Source organism: Aulostomus chinensis, chromosome 1, assembly GCF_037954235.1.
Source record: "Aulostomus chinensis isolate RoL2024-O1b breed Wild chromosome 1, RoL_Achi_v1.0, whole genome shotgun sequence".
Classification (NCBI taxonomy): Eukaryota; Metazoa; Chordata; class Actinopteri; order Syngnathiformes; family Aulostomidae; genus Aulostomus; species Aulostomus chinensis.
In genome coordinates, this window is record NC_141320.1 from 63,947,134 (window position 1) to 63,962,184 (window position 15,051).

A 15,051-nucleotide genomic window follows, 5' to 3' on the forward strand; every position below is an offset into this window, starting at 1 on the left:
CGTCTGTCTTCTCTTCTACCATCAGACTTTGTGTTTCTGAAAACATGACAGTGTGAGTTGTGAAATGCCTGACCTATAGACAGCTTGAGCGGATGATGGATAGCTTTGGAAAGGTGATGGGAGGTTGCAGTGCATAAATACTGGCTGAGTTGCAGTGATGTCAGTTACTCCTTGTCACTAAACAGCGACGCTTTAACTGTCCTTGGCGGCTGCAGTGTACAGTGGTCGTGCAGATTGTGTGCAGTTTGTATGCTGTTCACTTTTTGCGCATGCCTTGTGCATTGTGCATTGTTTCCTTCTCTCGTTTGCGCAGGTTTAGCGCCTGCAAAAGCAGACATTTGTTGATCCGGCCCTGTGCAAGTATCAGGAAGTAGGACAACCAAAAGTACGCAAAGCTTTGTTTTTAAAAAAATGTTCTTTTTTTTAGTCATATTCCAAACTCAAGTATGAATGAGCCAAGAGGTAATTGTTAAATAGAGACGCTGCTGTCTTGATTTTTCTCGTAAAAAAACATGAGAAACCGAATGCACAAATTTCTCCAGCAGCGACCTTCAGCTATTTTGTAAGGGCGATTCAGCTTCTTGATATATTTCCATGAAGCTACAAAGAGAGCCATACAGTGTAATGCAATAAAAAATCTAGAGTGTTTAGTGGTTTAAAGACCTGAGATGTTAACCCTTGGTCATTGCAGGGTTTTTTTTTTTTTTTTTGTAGCATCAAAAGACCAGCTTCAAAGATTTCTTTTATCTTTAGAACTAGATTTGAACGGATGAAACCAGGATAATGGACGATACCGATGTACTTGCACTCTCTTGGTACTGTGAATTTCTTTACATGGGAAATTCTGCTGCCAATAAAGCCATCAATTAATGTCTTATTCAGCGGCCTTCTGATGGACTTGTGTCTCGTCAGTCCCTTCCGTCAACCTAAAACTCTTTGTCTTGCCGTTTCATTGTTCAGGAAAGAACGCTAGACTATTTCCAAGTCATCAGTCTTTATTGGTTCCTGATAAAAGACGTCCTAAAAGATCCACCTCTAGATTCATTGTACCAGTAGGACAAGACAGTCAGTTTTTGGCAGAGTAGCATTAAAATTGGATCAGTCAGTCCTCTGAGGATAAGGACGTCCTCAAGGGGATTAAAAAACCCCCAAAAGAGATCAGAGGAGCTGGACACGCTGTTGTCACTGTAGGGACAATAAATGTTCTCTCTTCATAACACAGCCAGTGAATACTGAGAGCTCACTCAGGAATGTATTTTATGTTTTATTTTAACTTCAAAGTGAAAGGTAAAAATCAGAAACTAAAGGGCTGGGTTGTTGGTTGCTTCATTTGTGTTGATATCAAGGATTTTTCACATCATTGACAAAGAAAGGACTCTTGTTGATGCTGTTTTTTTTTTTGAGTGCACTTCAAAAAACAAAAAAAACAAAAACAAACCCAAACTTAAGTAGCAAAAGGATAATTCATGTCTTCGTGCTTTATATGTATAATCCGATATTGTGTATCATACATCATACACACATTGCATATTATATAGTAGGCGCCAGCCCCCCCACGACCCTTAACAGGATAAGCGGAAGAAAATGGAAAACAGGAAGCTGGTTGTTATCAATTAACGACATCGGGAAAAGTGGTGAGCAACAAAGCATTGCTGCATTTTCCTTTTTGCCAGATGTTTCTTTCTTTTTGCTTTTTGTTTTTCTGTCTAAGTTTGCAGGCATGAAGAGAGACGGTTGATTGATTCTTGATTTAGGTTTCCAGGGACAGGCTAGCTCTTTATAGTTCACACTCATAATCAATAGGGGGCAGTATATTACCATAATGAGGGGGATGTTCACCCTTAGTGTAAGAGATCAATTGCTTAAGTCCCTAAAAAAAAAAACGGATTAAGTTGTGTTTTTGTTGTATAGCAGTGGTGTTGTACTGGTTTTGATAGCCCAGTAGAATATTCGATGTCAGGTTGAAACTCCACAGACAAAGCTTTTGATTTTTCATCGTGTTTTTGTGACAAAATTATAATTATAATTACATGAATTACATATTTTTAAATAAAAAAGTGAGTCCACAGAAAAAAGTAATTAAATATTTCCACACATAATTTTCTGACTTTGTCTATTCTTCTGCTGCATAATCAGCATGTTTTTCATCAGCACACAAGGCAGAAGAAGCAAAAAGAAAGCAAGAGGAAAAAAATCAGAATTGCTAGAACACACTTAGTAAGCCTCTTCACTCCCAACCTACCTGCCCTCATTGATGTAGCAATTTCACACGAAAATACAATAATAGCACATGACCCAGGCCATCCACTCCACTGTCACTTCACAAAAGTCCCCTCTGGCTACAGATGCAGAAGGTTCAGGCGCGAAAGAGACTATTTCTGCAGACGCTTTGCCCTGCCGGAGCCATAGAAATTCTTAAGAGTGCCTTACAATGGAGGATTTAATGTACAGTTTTCACATTTTAGTGGCGGCCATAGTGCACGGAGCTAAAGTCCCGAGCACACTTGAAGATGTTCCCATTTGAGTTAGTGTACACAAAGGCACATAAAACGATTTAACAGCAACATTTAATCCACTGGAAATGGTAAATCTCGCTTTTACGGTTGAAGAAAACCTAACCAAATGGTGTATGAAAGGCCAGAAGCGATTTCTGATTTCCATGTGAGACTCCTGCTGCATATTCTAGTGCAAAGATGCAATCCGTGCAGACGTTAAAGACGTGAGCCTGCAATAAATGTTTTACATTGACAAGAAGTCATTAAATAAAAAAAAAAAACCTTTAAAGAATCCCGAACATTCATTTCGATACATCAACAAAGATACACACATATTCAAACTGACAGAGTTCAGAATAAATTCCTGCAAGTTCAACCCATGCAGCCAATATTTTTTTTTTTTTGTCATTACGGTTAACAAAATTCCACAGAGCCCTCCTACTTGTATCTAAGAAAAGCTAAGCCCCCTCAGCCTGCACACACACGCACACACACAACAAAAGATTTCATGCCAGATCTGGTTATTTATTCATGTATTTATTTATTCACTCACAAAATGAACATCTATTATACTTCCTTGTGTTTTGCATTTTTATATACATCATGTTGAATTTGATAAATATCTCTGTCAGAGTCTCACACTCTCACTATTTTTTAACTGTAAATAGTTTCATCCACAGAATTGTTTCGTGTCTCCCTGTATGAGTATTTCCATGCTTATATTAAATTGGCAAATATGATTTGGACAACCTCAGAGCTGTATTGCAGTAAGGTCAGAACTGGTAGTTACATCACACCCGGCGTTCTGATAGAAGAAGTGGGGTAAAATTTAAAAAAAAAAAAAACAAGAAAAAAACCCACAGATTGCTGACATTTGAGTTCGTTGCAGCTCCAACTTTTGTATGTACAAACATCTCAGCAACATTTGTAGGAGAAGAACAGATTTAATGTGACACATTTACAAGATAAAACAAGCTGAAGCAGCCGCTAGTTAGCTTAGCCAAAGGCATTCATCATTGACTATCTATTAATGCTCTAAAGTTTAACACGACACTGTAAGCTGTGAATAATGGATATATTACACCTCTTTTATACCGCATATGTGCTGGCTGCACCCTAAATCATCCCGACCCCCTGGACTCTAAATTGTGCTGGCTTCTCAAAATAACAGTCTGGCGCTCCCCCTGTGTTTGTTGACATGCTCAAATACACTTTCTGATGACTGAAATGCACTTGGCAGCTCCGCCAGCTGAGTGAACTGTATGCGCGCACCCTTCGGACTCCCCAGACGCAGCGAGGGGGCAAACAAACTTATTTCAGCCAAATTCTCCCTCCTCTGCTGGGTAATATTTTGATGTTTGTGGATGGTAAACTAGTCCGTCACATCTGTATGCAGTGAGACCGCGTAGAGGTGATATATACTTGGCTGCTAACACGAGAGGGGAAAACAACAGCAGGCTTTTATTTTTGGCACCTCAACGTGACTGTGTTTTAGTGACTTTGAATGCAGCACCTTTAAGCTCATCCTCCTCAGTGACTCAGCGTCTCAGTAGGACAGTGTGGACGTGTTGTTTTGGATGCAAGAGAATAGCCATCACTCATTCAGTGACACAATTCTGGTCCTGTAACTTCATCTAAAAAAAGATTCACCTGTGCTGCTGACAATCCTGTCATGAAAAGTGATGTCATACATACAAAGCTCGATAGCAGCATTCATATTTAACCACAAAAAGAGAAATTGAAGTAAAATTAAATGCTGTCAGGTTTTATTTAGATAGCTTTTGATTCATCCTGTTTGTGAGTTGTGAGGTTGAACACCAGGTGTGGTTATTTATTCTATAGAATGTCTTGACTGAAGGGACTAGAGATGGAGTTGAGGTCCCTGATCCAGGTTTTGTACGTGGACAAGTGGCCATTTGCAGGGGGGAACTTCACTAACTGGTCAAACTCAAGGACTTGCAACTTCACTAGAGCTGCAGCACCTGATCGATTTAATGGTTTCTGTCTTTTTTGAGCAGAAATGTCAAATATTTCCTGGTTCCAGACGATTAAATATCTGCATTTGCTGCTGTTTTGGGTTGCAGTCTATGGATTTTGGGCCTTTCCGTGGACAAAAGAAGTTATTTGGATTCACTTTGTGACGGGAGATTGTAATGATCACTTTAATAATAAGTCGTAAGTAATTGCATGATAAAAATAACGGAACATTTCTGCCTTAAACTTCCCACGAATGGATAGCTGTGTTGTTGTGTCCTTGTATGCGAGCTTTGCTTTTCAAGTGGTATATTTTTAATCCGTTGTGGATCTATTTACTTAATCTTGACAGTTCTTCAGACGAGGAGCCAACAGGAATGCACACACAGGACTTATATGTTGATAGTTTAGCACTTGTGATGCGGTTTTACTGTTTCTGACTGATCAGAAAATGCGGTATGGAGAGAAAAATGGTGACATTGTATGTGGTCACATTCAGGAAAGAGAGTGATGCTGTAGCCTTCCCAAGAAATCTGTGAGCTGTTGTCCTGAGGTTGAACTTCCAAGGTCTGCTCGGCATCAGTTTAGTCTAATTTCACACTGTCGCTCTAAGTTGGAAGCAGGAGGCATCAAACAGGACGACTACGTTGTTTCTTTGCTAATGCTCAGCTCAGATCTGAGTGCCTTTTTGAAGTTGAGTTGAGATGTGTGACTAACCACCAACAGCAGGTTAAAGTAATAGAGGTGTTATCGCACTGATGCACTTCACACATCGACGGATGAGCGTTTCACAGCTGCTACTCATGACGACGCTTGTGGTATTTGATGAAGCTGCATCTTCTCCGGCAGTCAGTGTTTGAGGTGGAATGAATTGCTCCACAGCAGTGGCTTCCCTAATGAAAATAAATCATAAATGATGAGTTGGGAGCCAAAGTGAATTATATTCAGCAGCATCGATTCTCAGTTTTTGTGGGGTCTTGAACCCAGATCCTTTCGATTTAAAGTCGCTAATAAGTTGCTGGTTTCAATACAGCTGAGAAATATGATGTGAATCAAAAATGACTGAGGTGGAAATGGATGCCTTATGGAGTACCAGAGCTTAGATGGAAAGTTATTATCAATGCGGCGTGAAATATTTGGGATGACATTATATGAATCCTCATCTGGAGGAAATTGTTTCTCTTCTCTCTGGACCTCACACTGCTCACAGCAACCAACAAGAACAAACTCATATTACAAATATTGCCTCAATTCTGAGAGCTGAATGCTGCTGCAATAACGTAACACATGTATAATCAGTTATTGATTTTTATGCTATGCCATTATGGTGTATTGTATGACTTGTTGCATGTGCTCTTTTGGCAAATGAGCAAACAACCAGACTTCAAGAAATCTGCAGTAGTTTCTATCAAATCATACTTTTTTTTTTTTTAATAACCAGTTAGTTTATGAAATTGGCAGATCTTACAGCCTGTATTTTAATCACACAAGTTACATGCAACATCTCCATATACTTGAAGGACATGCTGTAGCATTTCCTGTTATAGGACAAAGAGGGACGGTGTGACTTGGTTTTCAAGGTCACATCACTAACTGCAAAGCTGTTTCCTGTTCTACAGTCCCATAGTTGATAAAAACATGACTAGCATGAGCCAAACATGGTTGGAAACAGCCAAGGAGCAGCTGTCTCAATCATGTCACATTGCTATTTGCTGTCGTGTTAGGTGACTTGTAATGCCAAATGTGTCATTTAACGCCAGGAACAAACATGGCTTTTCTGTTCGGATGGTTACTCAAAATAACCTGGCTGCAAATGGTAATTAAGCAGTTGCTACAAAGTCGTATTTGTTATTCACCTTCCCCACTGCCCTCATTACTACTCATCTCATTAGATATATCTGCTTTGACTGTAACTTAAGTGTTAAAATTTTGCATGTTTTCATTTATCGACCTGTAACCTTGTCATTTTTCTTGTGAGGACAGACGAATCATGTGTTGTATCTTTTATCTTAACATGGTAAAACCTTTATTTGCACCATAACAACATGCACTTGAGGAATCATAACTAATGTGGGCAGTTAATAAAAAAACCCCATCTTTTAAAAGAGCTCTCCTCTTTTGATGGGATGACCCTGGTCTGTATTCATGACTGATTTTAAGCGACAGGTGTAAATCTTGCCTCTGGCACAACTTTGCGCTTTCACACACATTTACATTAATACTGACTGACCAAAATGATTGAAATGAATACTGTTTATCCAGGCTGCCCTATTAGCGCTTTGTGCACCAGGCTGTGCAAAATTGGACAAGTCCCCTGCCTGAGTGTGTTGACTATGATTAATGAGCGATAGGGAGGTTAAAATAGTGATTACAGACCAGCTGGCACGCCTCCACTTTTAACATCAGCCCCTCTTCACCTGCTCGTCTGGCGGGAAATCCATCTCTCACAGGAGCAGGGTTGAGAAACACAGAAAAAAGTAAGAGGAGTAGTTACCAAACCCTTCACTTGTTGAAATTGTCCAATTGTAGCAGAACAGCTAAGTCCAGATCAGAAAATATTTGGAGAGCCCGTTTTAAGAATGTCATACGGTGGCCTCATGCACCCTTGTTTACTCAACCTTTAAGATGGACCTTTTGCAGAACAGCAGCCACTGAACCCACAAGTGGCAATTACATCACAAAAGTTGGCATTTGGCATGTTTACTTTAGAGATAAAACCACTGAGATGTCTGTGTGAAAACAACTGTATTGCCCGTGTGGAAGAGGAAGCATGTTGTTGTCTTATTTAAAACATCAGTAATATTTACTGGAGGGCTTAGAGAGTGCTTACATCCGCCCAGGTGCTTAGAGAAGAGGGGCCTGTGTCCACCAATATGTTTTTCCCTGAGAACGGTGTGTCTTTTTAATCGTCTCAGTGGTGGTGTAACATTTTTAAGTTTTGCCTCAAATGCCACCAGCGTGAAGAGGCATTGAGCGTCTTTTCTGGTTATGGAATGTTCAATAATGTTATATTTCGATAAAACACTGTCAGATGGCACGGTGGTTCAGTGGTCAGCACTGTGGCCTCACAGCAAGAAGGTTCCGGGTTGGACCCCCGGCTGGAGCACGGGATCTTTCTGTGTGAGTCTGCATGTTCTCTCTGTGCTTGCGTGGGGTCTCTCCGGTACGCCGGCTTCCTCCCACAGTCCAAAGACATGCAAATGGAGACGAGGTAAATCCAGACTCTAAAATGACCGCAGGTGTGACTGTGAGAGTGACTGGTTGTCCGTCTGTATGTGTTGGCCCTGTGATGGACTGGTGATCTGTCCAGGGTGAACTCCGCCTCTCGCCCAAAGGCTGCTGGGATAGGCTCCACCCCCCCACCACCCTTAACAGGATAAGTGGTAGAAAATGGATGGATGGATGGATAAAACGCAGTCACTGTCGCTTTTTACCTGGTCATCCAGTCATAGCTGTGATGTTGCAGGATAAACACCACAAAGACGAGCTGTTGCACCCTACGTGCCAACCAGAATGTGCTCCTCAAGACTTTTCCTGGCTTTTAGATATTGTTCACAAACCTGTCTTTACTTGCCTTTGAACAGAGTCGCGAGGAAGTAGCAGTGCCGACTTCTGCTGTTCCGCATCCAAAGAAACACTCCCAGTTGGAGGCTTTTCTGCAGAGTGCCTAAATGACTTCAGTAGCACCTAATGTAAAACAAAATACCATTTTTTCTGTGTTAAATGGCTCTGCCTCAGATTGAACTGGTTCTTTCTTGTCCCATGGTACACAACTCCACTGAATTTGGTGAAATTATGTCTCGCTTTCCTATGAAAGTCATAGCAGAGCAAGTATGTAGGCGTAAAGCCCTGATTGTGCTGAACTTAGCAAGTGTGCATTTTATTGCTCATGAATTTATCATGGTTATATTTTACTTTGTTTTTCTCTCTTTTTACAAACTGCTAAATTTCGGATCCATCAAAATGTAGGCTTAAGATTTAAGATAAATCAGTCACTAAAAATGTTGATTATAGGGAGGTGGCAGAGAGCAGGCGAGGAATGATTTCACATCATGTCCCTGCAGCAGCTCCTCTTGCTCTGTCAGTGATTTACACAAGCGCAGCATGAATACACTGAGGAGGAGCTGGAGCAGACAACAACAGCATAAAAAGAGTTTGACAGACACCCCCTCCCCTCTCCTCTCTCCTCGGCACCCATCCCACCTCCCCCACCCCCTCTGTGGTCATTCTCAGAGGAGTTGTCCCCTGCCCAGTGGCATGTGGATGTGTATAATGGAGATGGATGGTGGCTGGCTCTGCCACACCGTGGAACAGACGGACTCCTCCCTAAACGCCTGTCTGCCAGCCTCCATCAGTCTCCCTCCGACAGCCCACCGGAATACAGCCCAGGCTCAATATTGCTCTGCTCAGGTGTGTGTGTGTGTGTGTGTGTGTGTGTGTGTGTGTGTGTGTTCTTTTTAAAACACTGACTTCAAAAACATATTAATAACATTTTGTGTTGAAAAGTTAACTAGATCGGATTGAAAATGGCAGCAGCTGCTTCTTGAGAGGCTTGTCAAGAGTTTTTATATCTGATCTTCGCCTGACTTTTTTTTTTTTTTTTTTTTTTTGTAAAATATTGGAAGGAAATCAAATCAGCCCAGCAACATTTTTGCTGAGATGTTCCTCATCCCTCCTCTTTACACCTGAGTCTACACATCTGTACACACCTGAGGCTACAAAGGCTGTGCTGGTACTGTCTGCTCAGGTTAATACCAGATGCTGTGAAGTTCAGTCACTCTGCAGTCCAAGCACTGACACTCTTGTTTAATTAAGCTGCTGGATCAATAAAGTCTTTGATTCCCTCCCTCCTCCTTTTTTTTTCCTGCCCCGATTGCCATCTGTTCACTGCGACTCAGGCAAGACCAGTACAACCTGTCTCGAAGCCTCTGAAATGCCCATTAAAACCCCATTAAGACAGTGCTGGAAGATGAGAGGGGGACTGGTTTAGTTCTGAAAGAAGCAATGTTGTTGACATGAATAGGAAGTACATTGTAGCTCAAAGGTGACCAAGGAAAGCACGCTCCAACAAATTCCTTTTGTTACTTTCTGGCAATATTGCTTAAATAGTTGCTGTTTGATTTTGGTTTCTATTCAGCGTGGTGTTTTTGTATCCCAATGAGGATAAGTGGACAGGTAGAATAATGTATACAAATGTGTAATTAGAGGACATAAATCCAGGAAAGCCATCGATCATAGAGAAAATAAGATTACATGTCAAAAGTATACTTGAAAGCAAAATTGAATAAAAGGCAGGTTTCAAGGCGAGAGTACATTTTCGAATGGATGAGGTAATGATCATTTTTATTTGACTGTGGCATTCCTTGGAAAAGACTTATCCAGTAGACTTTTGTCACTCTATCTGAGTACTGTCTGATGAAGGTCTTGAAACAAAATGTTGCCAATAAAGTATGCAGGAGCTTCCTTTTGAAATCTTTTCATCAACTCACCCTTTGCCGACGCTCCTGTCTATTTAAATAGATTTGCTAAGGGATCTTTTGCTGAGTTCCTGCTTTTTGATCAGTTGATCTTGAACCAGTTGTTGTAAACATGTCATTAACACGTTTCAATGGCGTGCAAGTGTGTGAATGTCAGCACTCAAGTCTCTGTAGAGTCTGTGTTGGCTTCATCTATCTGTCTAATGTTTTCTGAGCCTTTTTTTTGTGTGTTTTCCTTATCATTTTGAAGCTTAAATCATGTAGCTAACTCTTTATAATGAATTTACATTTCCAGTAGGATCACGGGAGAACTGTTGGTTGCCTGGTAACACGACTGGAATCATGGCTAGTGTCCTAAAGTGACTCAGTTTTAAATTATGTTCTTCTTTTTGGCTGCTGAAAACAATCACTTAGAATACTTCCCCACATACAAGTGCCAGTTTGGGTGTGTATATTGAGAAATTTCCACCACAGCCAAAATAAACTTCACTGTTGTTTGACTGTAAAATTTCAACTGTTTAACTTTGGAACGTTATCGTCATACAAGGAGACATTCAGCAGATAGTGATGGCTATTTTTCAAGCAGCAGCGGCAGCGGTAGCAGCCCAGAATAAAACGACACCCTAATGTACTGTGACACTCAGACTATGAGCTACACAGCAGTATAATTTTTCATGGAATCCCATTATTCAGAGCTACACACAGGAGCGTGTTTAGGCCTCCATGCTGCAGCTTCCATCTTGCACAGCAACACATTTTTTAGCTGGATTAACTTTTATCCATGCCGATGGCTACATGAAACACAAAATTTCTGATTTACTGGCTTGATTGTTGCTATCGAGCACATTTCTGCCTCTTGCAAATGGATTCTGTTAATGTAATAAAATTTGAAAGTGGGTGGTGCACATCTTCCAGGTATGTTGCTGCCTGCCGTTTTAGCTCCCAACTGACTTGCTAATTTGTCAGCATTAGCTGTGAATGAAAGTACCAGCTGTTAAACATTATGAAGTCCAATTTGTATTTGTGTAGCTCATTGGAAAATCACGCAGATTTGTGTATTTAACACACAGAAAGCATTTAAGTCCGTAGTGAAATTAAAGAGCAAGCACGGGTCATTTAGCCAGACTACAGATGGTGAGAACACAGTGGATCATGAATGCTGCGTCGGGTAAGAGATGATTTAATTTTATTATGGACGAGAAGTCAGCAGTCAAACCATCTTTTGTTTGACAGCTACATTTGTGACTTCAGTTGGTATGCATCTTTTAACTTTATTGAACTAAAGGAACATAGAGCTGGGTGAGCTTCAGTCTCTAGGACCTACATGTGAGCAACTGCAGCTCCCAGCTAAGATTTTACTGACACTTAATTGCAGTAAACAGATCAAAAATAATGCTGAAGTCGTGCAGTCATGTTTCACGAAGTGTAGAGTTTGAGTGAATGATTTGTCATGGTGTTTTAACCACAAGGCACGCAGACAACTTTAACATGCTTGTTTTTTGAATGTGGTTTGGTTCCTTCAGCTGAAATGAGTTTGACATGTTGTCACTGTAAGTTTTGTGGGCCGCATAAGTTGTCCCAGCCTCAATGTGTAATGCACGAACGTAAACCTTTCATAAGAAGATGAAAATGAAATGCATTTCATTCTTTTACCCCTTTTTGAAAGACAGAATTGTCTTTTATTCATCACAGGTGATTTTGAATTGATCAGCATGCCTGTCTGATTTTGTTTTGGTTTAACATACAGTAATAAGTACATTAGCTTCTTATGATAGCCTCCATACATGATATCAGTTCAATGTATTCATGATGTTTATTGTCATTGTCTTACATTTGCTTACCCAGACACTGCAGATGATTCAGTCATCAAGTTCTTGCCTTGAGTAAAAATGCTGCGTGACTCAGCTCAACATTCATATAACAAACCTGCAACGAGAAGAAAGCTTCAAATATGGAGAAAGTGAGGCGGGAGAAAGGGAGAAGCATCACTGACTTATGAGACTGGTGGTCTTGGCACTGAAGCGAGACACAGACCAATAAAAACGCCGTCACTTCTTTGGGATTATCCCAGCCTTGATGGAGCTGACAGGCTGCTTCTTGCTTTGGGATTCCCATTTGGGAGTGAATAAAACTGGTTGCTACATTCAAATGTCTGGGCTCATCACTCTCGGATAGGCAAATAGGCCTTGCAGGTTCACTGGCAGACGAGTAGTCGCCTTCTTGAACGCAGCACTGGCGGAAAGCAACCGAAAGAAATGTGACAGTAATACAAATATTACAGCCAAATCCTGTCAGCAAGTTTAGTCAAGAGAAAAGACCCCATGGCTTTGTTTTCGGTTGTTTTCTGGCATCTTGTCAGCTTTTAGAGAATTGAAGCACTTTCAAAATATTTGGCAGTTTTGCTGGTAGGACCATGCCATAGTGTTTTGTATTAATTAAATGTAATAGGCAGTGCTGAGCAGTTACTCTAATTACCACTTATTAGATTGGAAAATTAATGTGAGTGGATGCAATTGTGGCATAATTAAATCAGTGATTCTAACAAAATAAGCTTGTAACTTTACAGCACATGCCGATATTTTCCCTCTCTACAAAATATAATAAATTAACAAAGGTGGGAAGTGCTATTCTCACACAATATTTACTCCTCTTTTCTCTTTTAACAACACTATTACCGATTCTCAAGAGTTGTGTTCAGTCACCTTTCTTATTCTTTCCATCCAGTTGACAATAAAACCTCTGACTAAATTAGAGAGCATTATCTTTCTGGTCAGCAAATGGGTCTGATTTAGAGATGCCCTCACCTCACCGATTTAACTCACTTGCACGAGTGGAGTGCTTCACGAGCCATGGTTTAAGTTGTACCTCTCTATCGTGAGGTGTCTGGATTGTATTGGAGTTCTCGCAGTAATGTCAGTTTTTTTAGCTCTTGTGGAAAATTGGCTCGGCACAGTAATGGTGCTTAACTGGTTTTCTGTATCATCCGTCAAGGCAGCACAGATTCTGTCCTCAAAATTGTCTCTGCAGAGAACTGCATCCTCTGTTTCTTTGGCTCTCTTGCGAAATGATTATATTGCTGACTGAAAAAAATGTTTACTTTGTGTTGTCATTTCTGATCTTTTCATCAATTGGAGGTCACCTTTGAAATTTTAATGTAATATCCACGTCTACTTTCGCGCTCACGTGGGAGTAATTTTGCTTCGCTCAGCTTTTCATTGTGCTGGCTCACACAACCAAGACTTAACAACAATAAAACTGTAATCTCCCAAATCTTCTCATTTACATCCTGCTTTTAATTGTACGTGTTGCACCGTTACAGCCAAAATGACATTATCTTGGTTGACTGATTCAATTAGGGACACAAGAAAGTGCAGGAATGCAGAATGTTGGTTTGACTGTGAGACTTCTTTACTATTTTTGGTCTTTAGTAGGACTGTTTTTACTCTGCCTTTTACTTTGTACTTTTAAAACTTTTCCACAGTTTGCCTGGTGCTTTTACTTTTTCTCTGTTAAATTGTTGTTGGTTTTTTTGCATGTGTGTGAGTGAACGATAGAATGTAGTAAATTATATCATCAGTGGAGTATCGGTCAAAACAATCATAATTTGATATTTTTTCAAACAGGCTCAGTTTTATTGTCAGCACTCCTACAACTCAGCTACAAAGAAGTGACTTAATCTTCAGGTCCATAATTTTCAGGAATTGGTGGTGTAATTATTTTTGTGTTACATATTTTAGCAATTTTTTCCCCAGTATTTTACGTTTTAAATTTGTATCTCCACATTTTGGAGCAAAGAGCATGCTGGACAGAGACATAAAAATCCGTTTTCTGTCATAAAAACAGTATATAGAAGCTTGAGAAAAAAGACAATTCAAATATAGACATAGAGTTTGACAGAATGGGGTCACGTACAAAGACAAAATATATAGCATGAAACAGAAACTGGGTGCTGCAGCATTAAAAACAAAACAAAACGACAACATTTGTAACAGTTTCACTCTGGAGAGAAAAAAACCTATACAAAAGCGTGAACATTAATGGGCGGAAAAGTATATGAAACATGGAACAGATTATGGCATCAGATCCAGACTTGTGAGAGTTCCGGCTTCATGTCCCACAGTTTCCAGTCTGCATCCTCCATATGCTGTCACTTGCCCTGTTACTTTGGTTTGCCGTTGATGTGTCACAGCTCAAAGTGCTTGCTGGTTTTCACAAACACACTGGCTCTTTGTGTTGCTATATGGATGCTGGCTGACCGGTGAGGCTGCTGGATGATGCCTGCGATGTGTTTACCTGTGCTGGTGCCAGGTGATTCATGCAGCAGTGCCACAGTGAAAGCAGTCGCAGCCAGGGAGACAGACAGACACCAGGCGTGACAAACGGGACTTGTAAGTAAGTAGGGGAGATTAAACTGGTTGCTAAACTATCCATGGGGAAAATGTTAAGCAGATCCAATGGATGAAGTAATTCAATTTGAGCCCCTGAATAATAGCATCATTTGCCATGGAATTAGCATCCGCCACTATCAATCAAAGACGAACACAAGCTGCGCCCACCAAGGACACAGGCTTTCTGTGGAATTCTGCTCATTTGTCAGGTTTGTGGTTGTCACGCCGGGAATGTATTTACACTGGTTTTATTATTGACAGCATTTTCTAGGACATCAGAGTGTAACCAACACTGACTGGAAAGAAAAAAGATTCATCCAAATGATGTCCCACAAACAGGTCAGAGGAATCAATCCGAAATGATTCATGGGATTAGAAAGAGAGAGGTTCACAGCAGCGCAAAGTTTTATTGTTCTTCATTTACCGTGGAAATAACGGAATAATGACTATGTCAACATTAATAGTTCTCTTGTCAAGCTGCAAGAAGAATTAAGCAAAAACGTCAACGCAATCAACAATAAAAGCTTGAATTGAAGCTTGGAAACTTGGATCTTGTTCAATATTCATTGATTGTAGTCTAGTTTAGGAGAATCACACTCAAGCAATGATCTCAATCAGCCTGTCCTCCACTCCTGTCAACAACCACCTCTGAGCTACCTACTTATTAGCAACCTACACGATGAACATGGAAAGATTTGGATGGTGCAAGAAGTCGTT

The 15,051-nt window shown here is 40.5% G+C and overlaps 1 long non-coding RNA gene across 2 annotated transcripts in view; it reads left to right on the forward strand.

The window, feature by feature from the left end:
• Window positions 1-15,051, forward strand: part of LOC147272730 (uncharacterized) — a 62,884-nt gene that overhangs the window by 5,714 nt on the left and 42,119 nt on the right. The window contains exon 5 of one of the 2 annotated variants that reach the window (XR_015115961.1): window positions 11,792-11,987. The exons of the other annotated variant lie outside the window; for it this stretch is intronic. This is a non-coding gene — a long non-coding RNA (uncharacterized LOC147272730). Of the gene's footprint in view, window positions 1-11,791; window positions 11,988-15,051 lie in introns of those variants that run through there. 2 annotated transcript variants of the gene reach the window in all.